Raw genomic sequence first — 15,259 nt, 5'->3', positions numbered from 1 at the left:
AGCTACCAGGCAAGGTAAGACACTAAAGGGAAAGGGGGAAAAAAAAGAAATAAAAGAGCCAACAAAAGTCAAACATCATGACAAGGATAAATCAATATCTATCAATTATAACCATCAATGTAAATGGACTCAATTCACCAATCAAAAGACTGGCAGAATGGATTAAAAAGGAAAATGCAACAATATACTGTGTACAAGAAACACACCTAACTCAAAAAGAAACTCATAGACTAAAAGTAAAAGGATGGAAAACAGGTCTCCATGCCACAGGAACCCAGAAGAAAGCAGGGGTAGCAATCTTATTTGCAGAAAAGTAGATTTCAAACCAAAACTAATTAAGAGAGACAAAGATGGTCAGTACATCCTTGTGAAGGGAACAATCCAAGAGGAAGAGGTGATAATCCTAAATATATAAGCACCAAATACGAATGTCCCCAACTAGAGTCATTTATAGCTAAATGGATGCATATTGAGGCCATACTCTTAAGTGAAATAAATAGTACACACATGTGTAAATACTGAATAGTTTCTCTAGTGTGAGAAACTGATAGTGTAAACAAGCGTTAAAATGATTAAAATGAATAATTGATAATTTGAAATAGGAAAAAAGGTCCAAAGACAAAGGAGTTAAGGGAGGGGAAGGGGAAAGGGAAAGAGGGAAAGGAAAAACTATGAGAAAAGAAAAAAAAAGGAAATCAAATCTATGTAAATAGGGAAGGGTGGAGGGGGTGAAGGGTGCACAGGTAATAGGGGAACAAATAAGAACCAAGATACATCATGTACAGGTACAAACACTAAATGATAAATGTAAATGAATTGTATACCTAAAATGTACCAATAAAATGTACCAATAAAATTAATTTTAAAATTAAAAAAAAAAAAACAACCAGAAGCAGCACTGTCATTCTCAAAGTAAACTTCAAGCTAAAACTGATAAGAAGAGGCGAAGAAAGTCACTGCATATTAGTTAAGGGAAGAATTTAACCAGAAGGGATAACAATTACAAATATATATGCACTGAATATCACGGCTCCTAGCTTTATAAAACAAACATTTCTGGACATAAAAGATCCAAAAAACACCAGTATAATCATACTGAGTGACTCTAACATCCCATTTTCACAGAGAGACAGATCAACTAAATGAAAAATTAGCAATAAATATCAACTACCTGATCTTTGACAAGAGACCAAAATCATACAGTAGAGGAAAGATAGCCTTTTCAACAAATCATCCTGGGATATTGGCTATACAAAATATTTCTTGTTATTGATTTGTTAACCTCTTTATATATCCAGCCGATTATCACTTCATAACACACATAGTTTGCAATTATTTTCCCTTGATTCCACGGGTTTCCTTTTTGCTGTGATATTTTCTTCTTTGGTAATTTAAAGATTTTTGATTCAATGAAATCCCATTTGTCTAATTTTTGCTCAATTGTATGAAAAGTGTTAAAAAATTAATTGTCAAGAAAATAAAAATTTAAACCACAATGAGATTTTATCTCACACCTGTTAAAATCACTATTATCAGTGTGACAAATTATATGTATAGCTGAGGGATACAGACAAAAGAGAAATCCCAGTAACTTTTGGAGGAAATGTAAATTAACACACCCATTTTGGAAACTAATATGGAGGTATCTTAAGGTAAAATATCACTATATGGTCCAGTAATCTCACAACTGTTATATATATTTTCAGAGATATTGAAATAAATATGTTAAAGGGATACTTGAACTCCCATTTTCATTGTGACACTACTGACAATAGTCAATATATGGAATAAACCCAAATGGCTATGAAAAGATGAACAAATTAATTTAGAAAATTTGGTATATATAGGCAACAGAATACTACATAGCTTTTAATCTTAAAGAACATTCTATTATTTGTGATGACATAAATGATATAAATGACTTGCAGGACATTATGTTAATTGAAATCATCCAGTCATTGAAGGACAAAATCTATGTAATCTCACTTATATTTGAAATGTGAAAATGTTGATTTCATAGAAAATATAGAAAAATGGATACCTGTATTAGGGAGTAGAGTGGGAAAGGGAGATCTTAATCAAATGACAAAAGATTTCAGTTAGACTAGAAGAGTAATTTTTTCTTTGCAGAGCTGCAATAACTAGAAGAGTAATTTTATTATCTCTTGTAGTGCATGGTAACCACAGTTAATCAATCACAATTTATGATTCAAAATTGCTGAAAGATTATACTTTAATATTCTTACCATGCACACACATAAAGATAAGGGATGAGGAAATAAACAAGTAAATTATACTGACATAATCTCCCTACAAAGTATACCTAGATCAAATCATCACATTTTACTTCATTCATATTCATAATTATTATTTCTCTATTAAAATAAATTAAAAAACTGTGTTCTGAGGAGTAAAGTACCAACATTATTTGGATAGCATGAGAAATTCAGTATCACAAGCTTTGAACCATATCTATTTTATTCAAATCCATATCGCAGCCAGATCATCTATGCATATTCACATTAAACAGGTGAATCACTGGGATAATCTAAATCAGAATATCCTAAGGCAAACCATATTTTCAGGAAGCAGAAATTCTTCATGATATTGCATTTGGGGAATAGAAAGGAGAAAAGAGAAAACCACAAGAGAGGAGAGGAAGGAATTTGTTATAAACACTCAGAAATACAATAATAGTTCAAAAAGAAAATACTAATCTGTTTAAAGTTCAATTTTTATTTCACCACTGCTCAAGTAGACTATTAGAAAATCTAAGTAAAGCTCTTCTGCTTTGAGTATAGCTCTTTTAAAAAGAAAAAAAATAGAATTTACATAAATACATCATTTTAAAATGCAAAACTAGCTTCAAAACAAATAACAGTTGTAGAGCACTCAGCATAAATGGATGAAAACAGATACAAAATTGTAACATGAACAAAACAATCATTGGGATCTTTATCACTGTGCATAAAAACACAAAGCCCAACAAAAAGAACATAAGGAAAATAAAACATGGGAAGGAAATAATGAAATGTAAAGGAGTAGGAATCAGAAAACAACAGTAATTAAAGAAAAGAAAATTACAGAAATGCAGTCCTACAATGAAATGAGAAAAGATAGCAAAGTGGAACCCTGATGATACTTATGAAAAACATAATGAAATTAAAATAAAAGTTAATAAGGAAAGACAAAGATCAAAGCAGCATTTGGAATGCATGAAGAAGTCAAAACAGAACAAGAATTTCCCTGAGACTATAAGAGATATAGAAGTAAACAGTGAATGTTTACATTGTATCATAGGAAAATTTTATCCGGTAACAGTCAACAACCAAATAATCCTCTTGTACTTTAAATAACATTAATAATCTAATTAGTATGCAGGCCAAAAATATCCATTTATTTACAAGGATGTGGAGTGTCTGCTACAAACCTTTAGCAAATTGCATCTGTCAGTGGGTGACTTGGGTTCAGGGAACATCCTCCTGCTCTCAATCTGGTAGGAAAACTGCACACAATATCAACTTCCTTCAAGTTCTAAAGAGTGGGGCAAACAGAGTTCCCCTAAATTCCTGTAAAGTCAAGTTGCTTGATGCTAAAGCAGCTGGGCTGACCTTTACTAGCAAGACCATACCCATATAAAAAGGAGGTGATAAGGGGAAGACTGATAGTGCAGGGAAATTGAAGAAAAATTCTGTATAACCTGAAAATGCATTAACCAAAATAATTAATGAGAACATATCCCTCACATATACTGTGCAATAAATGCAGAAAATCAAATGGCAATTATGATAACATTTTTACAGTTTAAAATATCAAAGTAATATTGATATCAAAGTAATACTGTGTATTGTTTATTGATAATAACATATATGCCAAAATGGAAATATATGCACCATGTATTAGTTTTCTAGAGTACCAAGAAACTAAAAGTCCAACAGACTAAGTGGCCTAAAGAATAGAAATTGGTCTGAGGATTAGCTCACTGTCCAAGTGTGTTCTTCTCATGTAAAAAGCCCAGGGTTGGATTTCCAGCACCAAAATACATACATACATACGTTCACACATACATTTTATTTTGTCACAATTCTGGAGGCTACAAGTATAAAACCAAGATGTAGGCATCCTTCTGAAGGCTAAAAGTGAGGGTTGCATTCCAATCCTTGTTTCCTAAACTTTTCAATAATTGTCTTCCCTTTAACTTTGTTACCATTATTTTCTCTATTCAATTATCTCAATGCCTAGCTTTCTCCTTTGTATAAAGACATCAGTCACACTATATTAAGGTCCACCCTAATTATCTCATTTAAGTGAATTATATCGTGAAGACCCAGCCTTTAAATAAATTCCTATATGGGATTTGCAACTTTAATGTATGAATTTGGGGACAACACAATTTAATTACTTCACACATGCTAATAACAAATGTCTGTGAAAGTGGATGATGTTAAGATGAAATCGTTTTTGTCATACCCAGACAAAATGAGAACCTGGGAATAATAAAAGAGGTGGGCTCATGCCTGGCTGTCTAAGACAACTGCTTTCTCACAAAACTCTCCAAGGCCCACAGCAGACTCCCTTTCCCTCTACATCACCTCAAGCTTTGTTTGCCTTGCTGGTATGAACAAGCTCCTGATACAAAATTTATTTTTTAACATCTGTTAAGACTGCAATAATTCAGGAAATGATTCTCTAGATAGAACATTTGCCCAGTAAGGATACCTTAACCAAAAGAAGTTTATTGAGACCAGAATGGGATGATGGATCTCCATGACTTTGTATCCAAGTAGCTTACGAAGTTTTCTTCTTTCCTTTGAGTTCAAAAGCTTGCCTTGCTTGTCTCACCCTTCTTAAATACACCCAAAGTTTACTGTAACATGCATTTTTTTATTACAATCCTCTTCTGTTCCCGAACAGATATTGACAGTTTTTGGAGAATCTCTGCTTGTAACTGATGTTGACATTCCAAATTCAGGCGAGTGATCAATCACGTTAGATTTGGGAGTTTTGAAGGTATGTTCAAATATGTTTCACTTATGAAACTGAGTGATGATTGTTTTGAATTCTCATACCTATCTGTGATCTTTCAAGCTAAAGGTCTATTAAACAATATAAAATTCTGTAAAATTATGAAGAAGTAAGAACTCTCTGGTCCAAACATATAGAAATATTTTAAATAATTTAAACAAAGTCAAAAAATTTTAATACTGAAGGGAGTTCATGGTTAATATAGAATGAAGCATTTTGTAGGTAAATTTTAGGGCCCCCTCCAATCTGAACAGCAATGCCATACAGAGACTTGCTCAAATTTTTCAGGATATTTGAGGTTTTGATAAATAAATTTTGTTTTCTAGCATAAAAAGTGATGCTCTATCGTGCTTGAACATTCAGTGTGCTTTCTTTCATTGGCATTTCTTCAGTGAGACCACTCATTGCTGGGGTATATTTTGCATATATTTAGCCACAATTTTGTAAAAATTACTTCGTTTGTGAAAGAATAATCACCTTATATCACATTTCATCCTTTCCAAATGCTTCTTAAAATTCATTGATTTTAAATATTTATTTGATTCTATTTAAGTTTTGCTGTACTACAGAAGTTGCCCTTATCAGATAGTACTTTGATGGATACTTTTATGTCTGCCTCCCCCCAAAAAATACTGTACACTCATACAACAAGAACAATTTCATACTGATCTTATCTAAAAGGATAGTCTGTCATTTATACACAAATCAATACATAATTACATTTGTGAATGATTGAAAGTGTCAGTCTATTTGACATGAATAATAAATTTTATTCTAAATACTAATTTTCCTGGAAATATATTGATATATTTTTGATAACCTTGATAATATACCAAGTATCTAAGGGAATGATTTTAATTAATCTCATCGTTATTTCTTGAAATGTTTGGAAAGTTGGCTATCAAATATACAGCCACAGGAAGAAGCTACATTAGGTTTATTTTAAATCAGTTTGTTGCAGCTCTAAAATCATCTGAACAAGAATGTTACACTTTACATTAAGATTTTCACTTCACATGTGACTGACTCTCAGAAGTTTCTAATATATGGGTCTTTGGGACAATATGTAACATCAAATGTGTACAAAGCATATTTTAAAGATCTACTGTGCAAGGCAAAGAATAGTTTCTTTTTTCTTTTGCAGTAGTGAATATGAGTCTTAATCTCCACCTTAGAACTGCTCTAAATTGAATGTACATTGAACAACATGAGTAGCCTAAATTATGGACATTAGCAGTTATTAAACTAATAGGCAAGCAATGGGGAAAATTTAAGAACCAAAGTAAATGACTCTAAGATGAAAAGCTCACAGCTGAACTTCATATAAAGGTGGGTTCAGTATGAGGATTCCAGACACTGGAGAAGAAATTTGTTGGTTGTGACCTTTGTCAAACTCTTAGGGGTTTGTGACTGATTAAGCCTACCTACATGGCCTCTCCAAGCCAGACTATATTATGATTTTCATTCATTCATCACTCTAAATAGCATAATTTTACCCCCAAAACTTACAATTATTGTAGCCACTTTAGAAAATATTTAAGGTGAATACATTTTTTCTTCTCACTAAAGAACTTCTTTTCATATATCTTGAAAGGCAGGTGATAAAATGTCCTAAGTTTTTGATTGACTGATAAACTTCATTTGTCCTTCACTTTTGGAAGATCATTTTACTGAATAAAGGATTCTAGACTTTGTGTATTCTTTTGTGTGTCATTGTGTTTCATTTTAACATTTCAAATACTCCACATAATTCTCTTTTTCCTAGCAAGTTTTCAGGAAAGAAATTGATAAAATTTTTATTTGTGTTCCTCTATAAATCCTCACTTACCTATTACTTTCAAGATTTTCTCTTAATCTTTGGTACTTTTCCACTTGAATGTTCTATAGCTAAGGATATGTTTTTTGGTATATTTCTTGTTTTATTGGAGATTCTTGGATCTGTGGTACAGTGTATTTTATAAATTTTGGACAATTGCCAGCTATTATTATTTTAGTTCTTTGATTCCTCTCTTTTGCTGCTCCTAATATTGTATGATAGGCATCGCCAAGCCCTGGACCCCAGATTTCTGGCCTCTTAGGAACAGAGCAGGACTAATGAGCAAAGTCTTTTGCATTTACAATTGATTCTTATGATTCCCATTATGATCTGAGTTCCCCCTTCTGTCAGATCAGCAGGTTTATGATTCTCATAGGAACATGAACCCTACTGTGAACTGTGCATGCAAAGGATCTAGGTTACTCACTCCTTACGAGAATCTAGTGGCTGATGATCTGAGGTGGTGATGCTAACCTTGATATTATGTTTTACAAAAGAATACTACTAAACAAAGAGAACCTAAGAAAATCTTTCTCATTTCCTAGTATGTGGAAAAATTAACTTCCATGAAAATGATCCCTGGAATCAAAAGTTTGGAGACCACTGTTATACAACACGTTACACCTTTTATAGTTATCTGAAAGGTCTTAAGTATTTTATGGTCTTTCTGTTGGTATTTTATTTTTCTATTTGCATGTCAGGTCAGGTAGTTTCTACTGATACAACTTTGAATTCACTGAGTCTTTCCTAGTCTGTGTCTGGTCTAGTAATAAGCCAGCTAAAGGCCTTTTAAAATTTCTATTAGAGATTTAAAAATTATTATTCATGGAATTTCCTTTGGATTCTTTCTAGAGATTTTATCTTCCTACATATATCATTTATGTTTTTTTCGATGTCCAGATATTCAATTAAAGTCTTTACTTGAGTAGTAATAATTATTTTATATGGCCAGTTTGATAATTATAATATATAGATCATGTGTAATTAATGATTAATATATATTCTTATTTGAACTTTATCTATGAAGATTGTGGTTTTGCCTTTTAATATGCCTTATGACTTTGTTGAAAGGCAAACACAACATGTCTGTTAATAGTATAATTGAATAGGCCTTTGGTTTGAGAATTTATATTTATCTGGTTTGGAGTTAGGCTGTATTTAATCTTTACTGTAACTATGAGAATCAAATATTTTTATTTTCTCTGGTATCTGGTATCTTTGTTTTCCCCTGTTACCTTTGGCTAGAAACTTCATGTTAAATGGAGTCTCTTAATTATAATCCACTCTTATATTGGAATTTGTTGATGTGTTGGTAAGGTTTTGGGGAGGAGAAGCATTTTATATTCTTATAATCAAATTCATTCTCTCTCTCTGTCTTTCTGTCTCTCTCTTTCTCTCTCTCACACACATAAACACACACCCCAACACCTCTATCTTTGTCATCTCTGGGCTTTGATTTTTCTAATATATGAGACACAAACTTAGCCAGGGGCAAAAGGCAGTATTTTAATAACCCTGGCTGTTTGTCATATAATGCTCTGCTAAAATAGTCTTCCCTATTCACAGGTTTATGTTATAGAGTGAAAATATCATGAGAGTATTTCTTGTCCCTGGGCATAATGGTCAATTTTCTACTTCTTACTACTCAAAGATTAGAGACATTTTTCCCCATCCCTCATTGTGTGAATCTAGTGGTTCCCTTGAAGGTAAGGCTCAAATACATATGTTCTCCTTACTCCCACCAAGACAGAACTCACAGAATTTTCTAACTGAAGCTAGTCCTAGACTTTAACAATTTTTCAATTAATATAGATCCTTTTTTTGTCTTCTGCAACATATGGTCCTTATAAATTGTTATTGTCTTTCTGTATATATCTTGATATTTTCCAAGGTAGTGGCTTGCCCCATGACCTCAATAATTCAACAAATCTAAGGAAAGTATTTAATTTTAGGTTGTTCATGTTTTCTTTTTTTTTAACTTCCAACTATGATTTATTACAGATTTTCTCAATGATTTACAAATTTTTAATAAATGTTCATGGTATTGGTAAAAGACATTGGTTTTGCTTTTATTTTTATTTCATGATACTAGGAATTGAACCTAGGGTCTTCACATTAAGGTGCATTCCAGCCTTTTTAAATTTTGAAACAGGGTCTTGGTACATTGCTAAATTGTCTAGACCAGACTTGAACTTGCAATCCTACTGACTCGGCCTTCCAGAATGCTAGGATTACAGACATGCGCCACCATTCTCAAGTTAGCACAAGATTTTTTAAAAAACTACTTCATGTACACATCTGACAAGTTTGCTCCATACAACTAAGAATCATTTACTGGCATTTCCTCAGTGCTTTTCAACAAGAGCCCCACAGTGGCGCGATACAGCAAGTTCCATTGTTTTGTAAGTGGGAGGCTGCGTGTGTATGCCTCTTAGGACGAGAACAGGACTTCAGCCGCAGATTCAGACTCAGAAATGAAAATTGCACTGCGGCCTCTGTGCGTGAACCCAGGTAACCCTGTATTCTCCTGCACGATGGGCCAGAAGACGCTGTGAACTGCCACCTCCGCTGTGCATGGCAGCCTCGGATGATCATGCAGAGGACCACAATGGCCGCTGAGGGGACGCCTCCCTCCCTCCCTACAATTACATTCCAAAGGCGCAGGTGTTTTCAAGTCATATCCGAGTGACTCCACTTTATCAGAACAACAGTCTCAATACCGCTCCCAACAGAACCAGAACCCTTGACTTCCCCAACTTTTAACACACTCTACGAAAATATATTCCTTTGACAAGAGAAAATGTACCCAGGAAAACAGGTTGCAAATCTAAGGCTAGAATACCTAGGTTAAAAGCACAAAGATTTGAACAAATGAAAATACACTTTTAAGAGAGAAATTTTCGTATGGTAAGTGAGTGACAGTGACTTTTTCACTTCTTTCTTTTTTTTCAGATGGTGTCTCACTGTGCATGCCAGGCTAGCCTGGAACTCACAGTCCTCCTGCCTCATCCTCTCAAACTTCCTGGGTTACGTAGTTCAAGGTCTCCTTGAGTCTGCTAGGTGCCCATGCTGGGCTCAAACTTTGGGACCCTTCTGTCTCAGCCTCCCAGTGTGACTCTACCTAAATGTGCTGCCTTTGCCTTTCTTCCAGTGCTGGGGACTGAACCCAGGACCTCAAGCATGTGACCAGGCTCTATTCCATCACTGAGCTGTACCTCAGCCCTTTTTATTTAGTTTTGAGATGGGGGTCTTGGTAAGTGGCCCTGGCCACGTTTAAAGTTGTAGTCCTTCTGAGAACTGGGAAGCCGTGATTACAAGAGCATGCAGAGAAATCTGCACTTTTTTTTTTTTTTCAGATGGTCTCATTAGCTAGCCCAGGCAGCCCTCAAACTCCCAGCAATCCTCCTGCCTCCTCCTCCCTAGTGCTGGGATCACAGTGTGGCCAGCTATACTTTATTCTTTCTGCTTTCCTTTGCCTTTCTGATGTAGAAGTCACTCTCTTCTGCTCAGCTCACCGAGACTCACTCTACCTTGTAAAATGATGGTTGTAAACAGCCCATCAAGATCTATGCACTAAATGAGCTGCCGTTTTGTTTTTTTGAAAAAAGTCAAGGTTTTTGTTTTGTTTTTACAACAAAGTTGAAGGTAAGGTTTTCCCAGTGCACTAGTTGTTTTTGCAGGCTCTCCTGGTCTAACCTCACCCTGGTGATAGCAAGGTAGTAAAGAAACACCAGGCTCTGAGTGTGTGGGTAGGAGCAGCAGCTACAGATATTTATTACACGAAGGAGAGGTGGTGGACTTAATGTAGATAAAACCCTTCACGAATACAAGTGCTCTCTGGAAGACTCCACATTGTTAAATACTACTAGTTAAGTGTCTGAGAACCACACCAACAATTTTGTTCTCAAAGCCATTGTAATTCAATAACAACAACAAAAAATATGTTACAAATGTATATAATTATGTGATCATTCTTGTTTGGAAATGATGTAATGCAAACCTTTCATTTTCTACAGATGTGTCATGTTTAGCCCTTACAGGACTAAAGTATTAAACAGCACATGGACTTTGCAAAATCACCTATAATATGTACAAAGATTCCTGATGTCTCCAGTTCTGTTTTGTTGAGATCAAATCTCATTGTGTAGCCCAGACCGGCCTGGAACTCTAGATGCTTCTGCTTCAGCCTCCTACATGGTAGGATCACAAGGGTGTGCCACCACACCTAGCTCCTATTTTTGGAAAATTTAAAAATCTGATACTAAATACCTTAAATACCTGGTACTAAGCTACTTGCACCCAGTAGTCACTGTGACTTTAGTCTTGTCCCTTGAATTATGTTCTGAATCTTCTCAGTAGACCCTGGACATACAGTTCCATTGGCCAAATGCTGTTCCACATTGGATTTGCATCTGTATTGTCTGTGACAAGCAAGGTCAACAATGCCAAAGCCTTCAAAGAATCCTCAATGGTCTTGTGCAAGTTTTCCAGATTTAGGTGACAAGCAACCTGACTGAGATACAGCACTGGCATCTTGTTATTTCATCTTATGGCTAAACTGTATGCACTGATCCCAGCCAGATAGTTTTCTGTTGCAAGTAATAAGTTTCCTTTTTCCTTCAACCACTCAGGGCTCTTTTCTTCTTTTAAATCACAAATCTCGGGAACATCCACTTTCAGGGCTCTTCGTGCCTGGGCTTGCTTGTGCAGCCAGTCCTCTTCCTGATGTGAGACCTAACTAACTCCATTTTAAAGTTTGACTCCATCTTAAATATAAGACAGTAAAGTGACCTTGACATAAATTCCACTTCACTGAAGTCAACTGTTCCCTTAGTCTCCTTTGTGCCCATAAACTAATGATAAAATGTCCTTGCTGTGGGACAACAGATAAAAGAGACACAGCTCCTAACTCAATCCTCTGTCTGCCCAGAAAACAGATGCTCCCGGGCCCATTATCTATAGAACATTCTGTCAATGTGTTGATTGTTTCTTTTTCCCATAAACTCTACATGTAGCCACCCCTCAACCCCCCATGCTTGCTAAATATCAACCAATCATGTAACTGCTAAATGGAACATCCCCAAACCTTGCGGTAGCCACAATAAAAACCCTGCTGATTTGGAATTCAGGGCTCTCAATCCTGATCCGTTGCGTCGGTGACGGTTGAGTGCCCCTGCTCGAGCTTGAATAAACAACCCTCGTGTGTTTACATGGGCAACGGCTCCTTGGTGGTCTTTGGGGACTTTGCGATCTGGGCACAACACTGTGAAGCTGATCTCCATGCTGCCAGCCAGGCGCTGCAGAGGACTTGGGCTTCCTCCAGCTCCTCAGAAAATATATTTCTTGAGTTTCTTCCTTCTGTGGCATGGTGTCTAGATGTCAAACTTCCAGTAAGGCACTATATTTTGATTTTCTTCTTCTCACACTGGCTTTTCGTGGTGACATGCTTTGTCTTCCCTCAGAGCTCCCTCTTGTCCTCCAGCTTTTCTCTGACATTTCTTCCAAGCTTCCAATTTTTTCGTTGCTTCTCTCTGCTCATTTTTCTTCAAATCTATTTTTTCCTCTGTTCTTCTTCAATCTTCACCATGACATTTAATGTATAATTTTGATCTTCCTGTATTGCTGTAGCTTTTCACTTCTGTAGCCTCTTTTGCTCTCTCTTGTGCTCGTAAAATAGATTTTTCTCTTATTCTCTGCATTATCTCTTTGTCAACGCCAGACACAAAAGGCCTCCCGCATGACCACTTCTTTTTTATACAAAATGAAGACAATAGCGACATTTCCAATCTTTGCTTTGTTGTTCCCATTGTCTATGGGAGCATAGAGAAATGCCTCAAATAGAAATGGGGGAAAATTGACAATGGCCACCCAGAGTCAGATGAGCAAGAGTACAGAGGATCCATCTGTACACTGGAGCTCACTGCAGTGTCCCGTGCAGCTCCAAGTCCCTGTCAGGAGGTGTTTTCTTTACTTTTATATCCTGAGAACAGGTATGGACAATTTTAAATCCATTAAATATTATAATGCAAACTAGAAGTTCAGTTTTTCTCACATTTTTGAGAAATTTTACATCTAGATCCATGAGAAGTTTTACTAATAAAATGAATTCAGTTAAGTTAACTTCTTCTGTTAATTCAGAAGGACAGTTTCTCAAAAAGTTATACTTTTGAAAGAACAAAATACGTTATGTTGGACACAATTTAACCTCAGTTGAGTATCTTTGTCATAGATAACAAACAATTCCAAATGTGCTATTGTGTCTTGTAGGGAATGTAATACCAACTATAAAATATTCCAAAGGAAACTAATCTTCCAAATATTCTAAATATTCCAAATAAACTAATGTGCAAACCTAAGCATGAGAAGATTCTGTGAAAAAAAGTCTTTAACAGTTTCCTTCTCTGTGACTTTTTATCATGATATAATATACTTACATATGAATGATATATTGGTGACTAATCCAGCCAAGATATTGTTGTTTACAGTCAAACTCATGGTAATTGATAGATTTCTTTCTCCTTAAAATAGCTGCTACATATAATGTCCGCCTTCTCCTTTCCATAATGCCCCATTTCCCTCTACAAGCTCCCCTTCTTCTTCCCACAATCCACTGCATTCCCTCCTAAAGCCCAACCCCAAGATGGCTTCCTTCCGACCAAACTGGTTTTCTTCTTCCCATGATGCAGTATTTCCTTAGCCCTCAAAATGGCTTCTCCCACCAAAAGACAACCTTCTTCCTCCCAACATGACCCTCTTCCCACCAAAAGAGTAACCTGATACCTGCTCCCTTCCTGGTAACTAGTGATGTCACAAGTTCCTCCAATCCCTTGGTGACATGCCTTGTAGACCCTCCAATTCCTCACCATCATACCTCCCAATCCCCACCCAACATCTATAAAGGTGCTCCAGCCCCTGCCACACTGCTACACTCTTTGTTCAGAGGTAGCCCAGCAGATTGTCCCTTCTCCTTAATAAAGGCTTGTTGTGGTACTGGTCTGGTGTTGGTTTTCAGCTCTTTTACCAGACAGTAATGATTGTAAATAGGGAAGGGTGGAGGGGTGAAGGGTGCACAGGTAATGGGGAAAAAATAAGAACCAAGATACATCATGTACAGGTACAAGCACCCAATGATAAATGTAAATGTATTGTATACCTAAAATGTGCAAATAAAAGAATTTAAGTAAAAAAAAAAAAAAGACCAATTTCTTATCAAAGGTTTTCCCTGAACCTTGTGCCAGAGACCTACTTATGTTTTGTAAGAGCAATAGCAGGAACAACTCAATCCTCATGTAAAATCTCATTTACATGGTATTCCATGTTGCTGTTCATTGTTATTACTAAAAAAAAAAAAAAAAAAAAAAAAGAACATATTAGTAGGAAGCCTATTGACCTTATATAGCATTTTTTTAAAATTTCCCTTTCTAAAACTTATATTTATTGTTATAAACTACATCTGCTACCCTTCCATTATCCAAAAAGTGACAATCTTTGATTTTTATTCTATCAATCCTTAACTAAATGCAATTAAAAGTTCTTTGTTAGGATTTTCCTTCCCTTTATAAATCTACCCTTCATCTTGTTTGTTGTTGGATCATACAAGTGAAATGTTTAAATAGGAGGCAGAACATAGCATAAGGGTTTTCAGTTCACTCTCAGTGTTCTCTGAATAGTATCGATAGTATCTAAGAATCAGAATTTACTACATTTACCAGATGTTTCTTAGCTTGAAAATGTAAGAAATTTATTCTATATCTATTATCAGGGATACATTTTCCAATTGAAAATAGCCTATAATTTAAATAAATTTAAAAGCTCCAATGGAAGAATTCTTTAGAAAAAGAGATAATAGACATGCTTTAGGGAATCCTTTAGATAAGAATTAAGCCAAACTTCTCCCTTGTTGCTATCTTTCCCTCATAATACTCCAAGATGTCAAATAAATGAAGACATGTAAAGAAGCTGTTACAGAATGTCACTTATCATCTGCAAAATCTGAAAAAATCTTACCAAAAAAAGAATCTTGTAAACGCATGAAGATAATTTCTAATGCATTCATAAAATCTGCTTGTTGACAGAGATCTCACATAGATACTCATTATATATTTGCTATTATACCATTTCATTATCAGTGGTAAATGTCACTAATATTGATAAATGTCTCCTGGATATTCATCATCTAGCAAACATATAAACATGGAACATGACCAATAACTCATGCTTCATTATCCAAAATCTCTAAATAGATTTACTATAATCATTTACCTCCTACAGATTTTGATTTTTTTTTTTTTTTTTTGTCTTTAGGAATAATGAAGCTTTTCATTGGTAAAGAACTACAGTTCTGACTGTAACCACAGTTTTCACTTGTTTTTGTCTCCGGCTGGAGAATCCAACATATCCAATAATTTTACTGAGAGT

General features: G+C 35.3%; 2 pseudogenes; both read right to left on the bottom strand.

The window, feature by feature from the left end:
- Positions 1–9,082, bottom strand: part of LOC147827707 (uncharacterized) — a 36,415-nt pseudogene extending 27,333 nt beyond the window's left edge.
- Positions 9,083–9,272: 190 nt separating this feature from the next.
- On the bottom strand, positions 9,273–12,712 carry LOC101706046 (dynein axonemal assembly factor 4 pseudogene; annotated as a pseudogene).
- Between the last annotated feature and the right edge of the window lie 2,547 nt (positions 12,713–15,259).

This window comes from Heterocephalus glaber, unplaced genomic scaffold (genome assembly GCF_053883595.1).
Source record: "Heterocephalus glaber isolate CG9 unplaced genomic scaffold, H.glaber_assembly_v1.0 deba00001442, whole genome shotgun sequence".
In the NCBI taxonomy this organism is placed as follows: Eukaryota; Metazoa; Chordata; class Mammalia; order Rodentia; family Bathyergidae; genus Heterocephalus; species Heterocephalus glaber.
The sequence above is the reverse complement of the archived record's forward strand: the minus strand, read 5'-3'. Positions and strand labels throughout refer to the sequence as shown.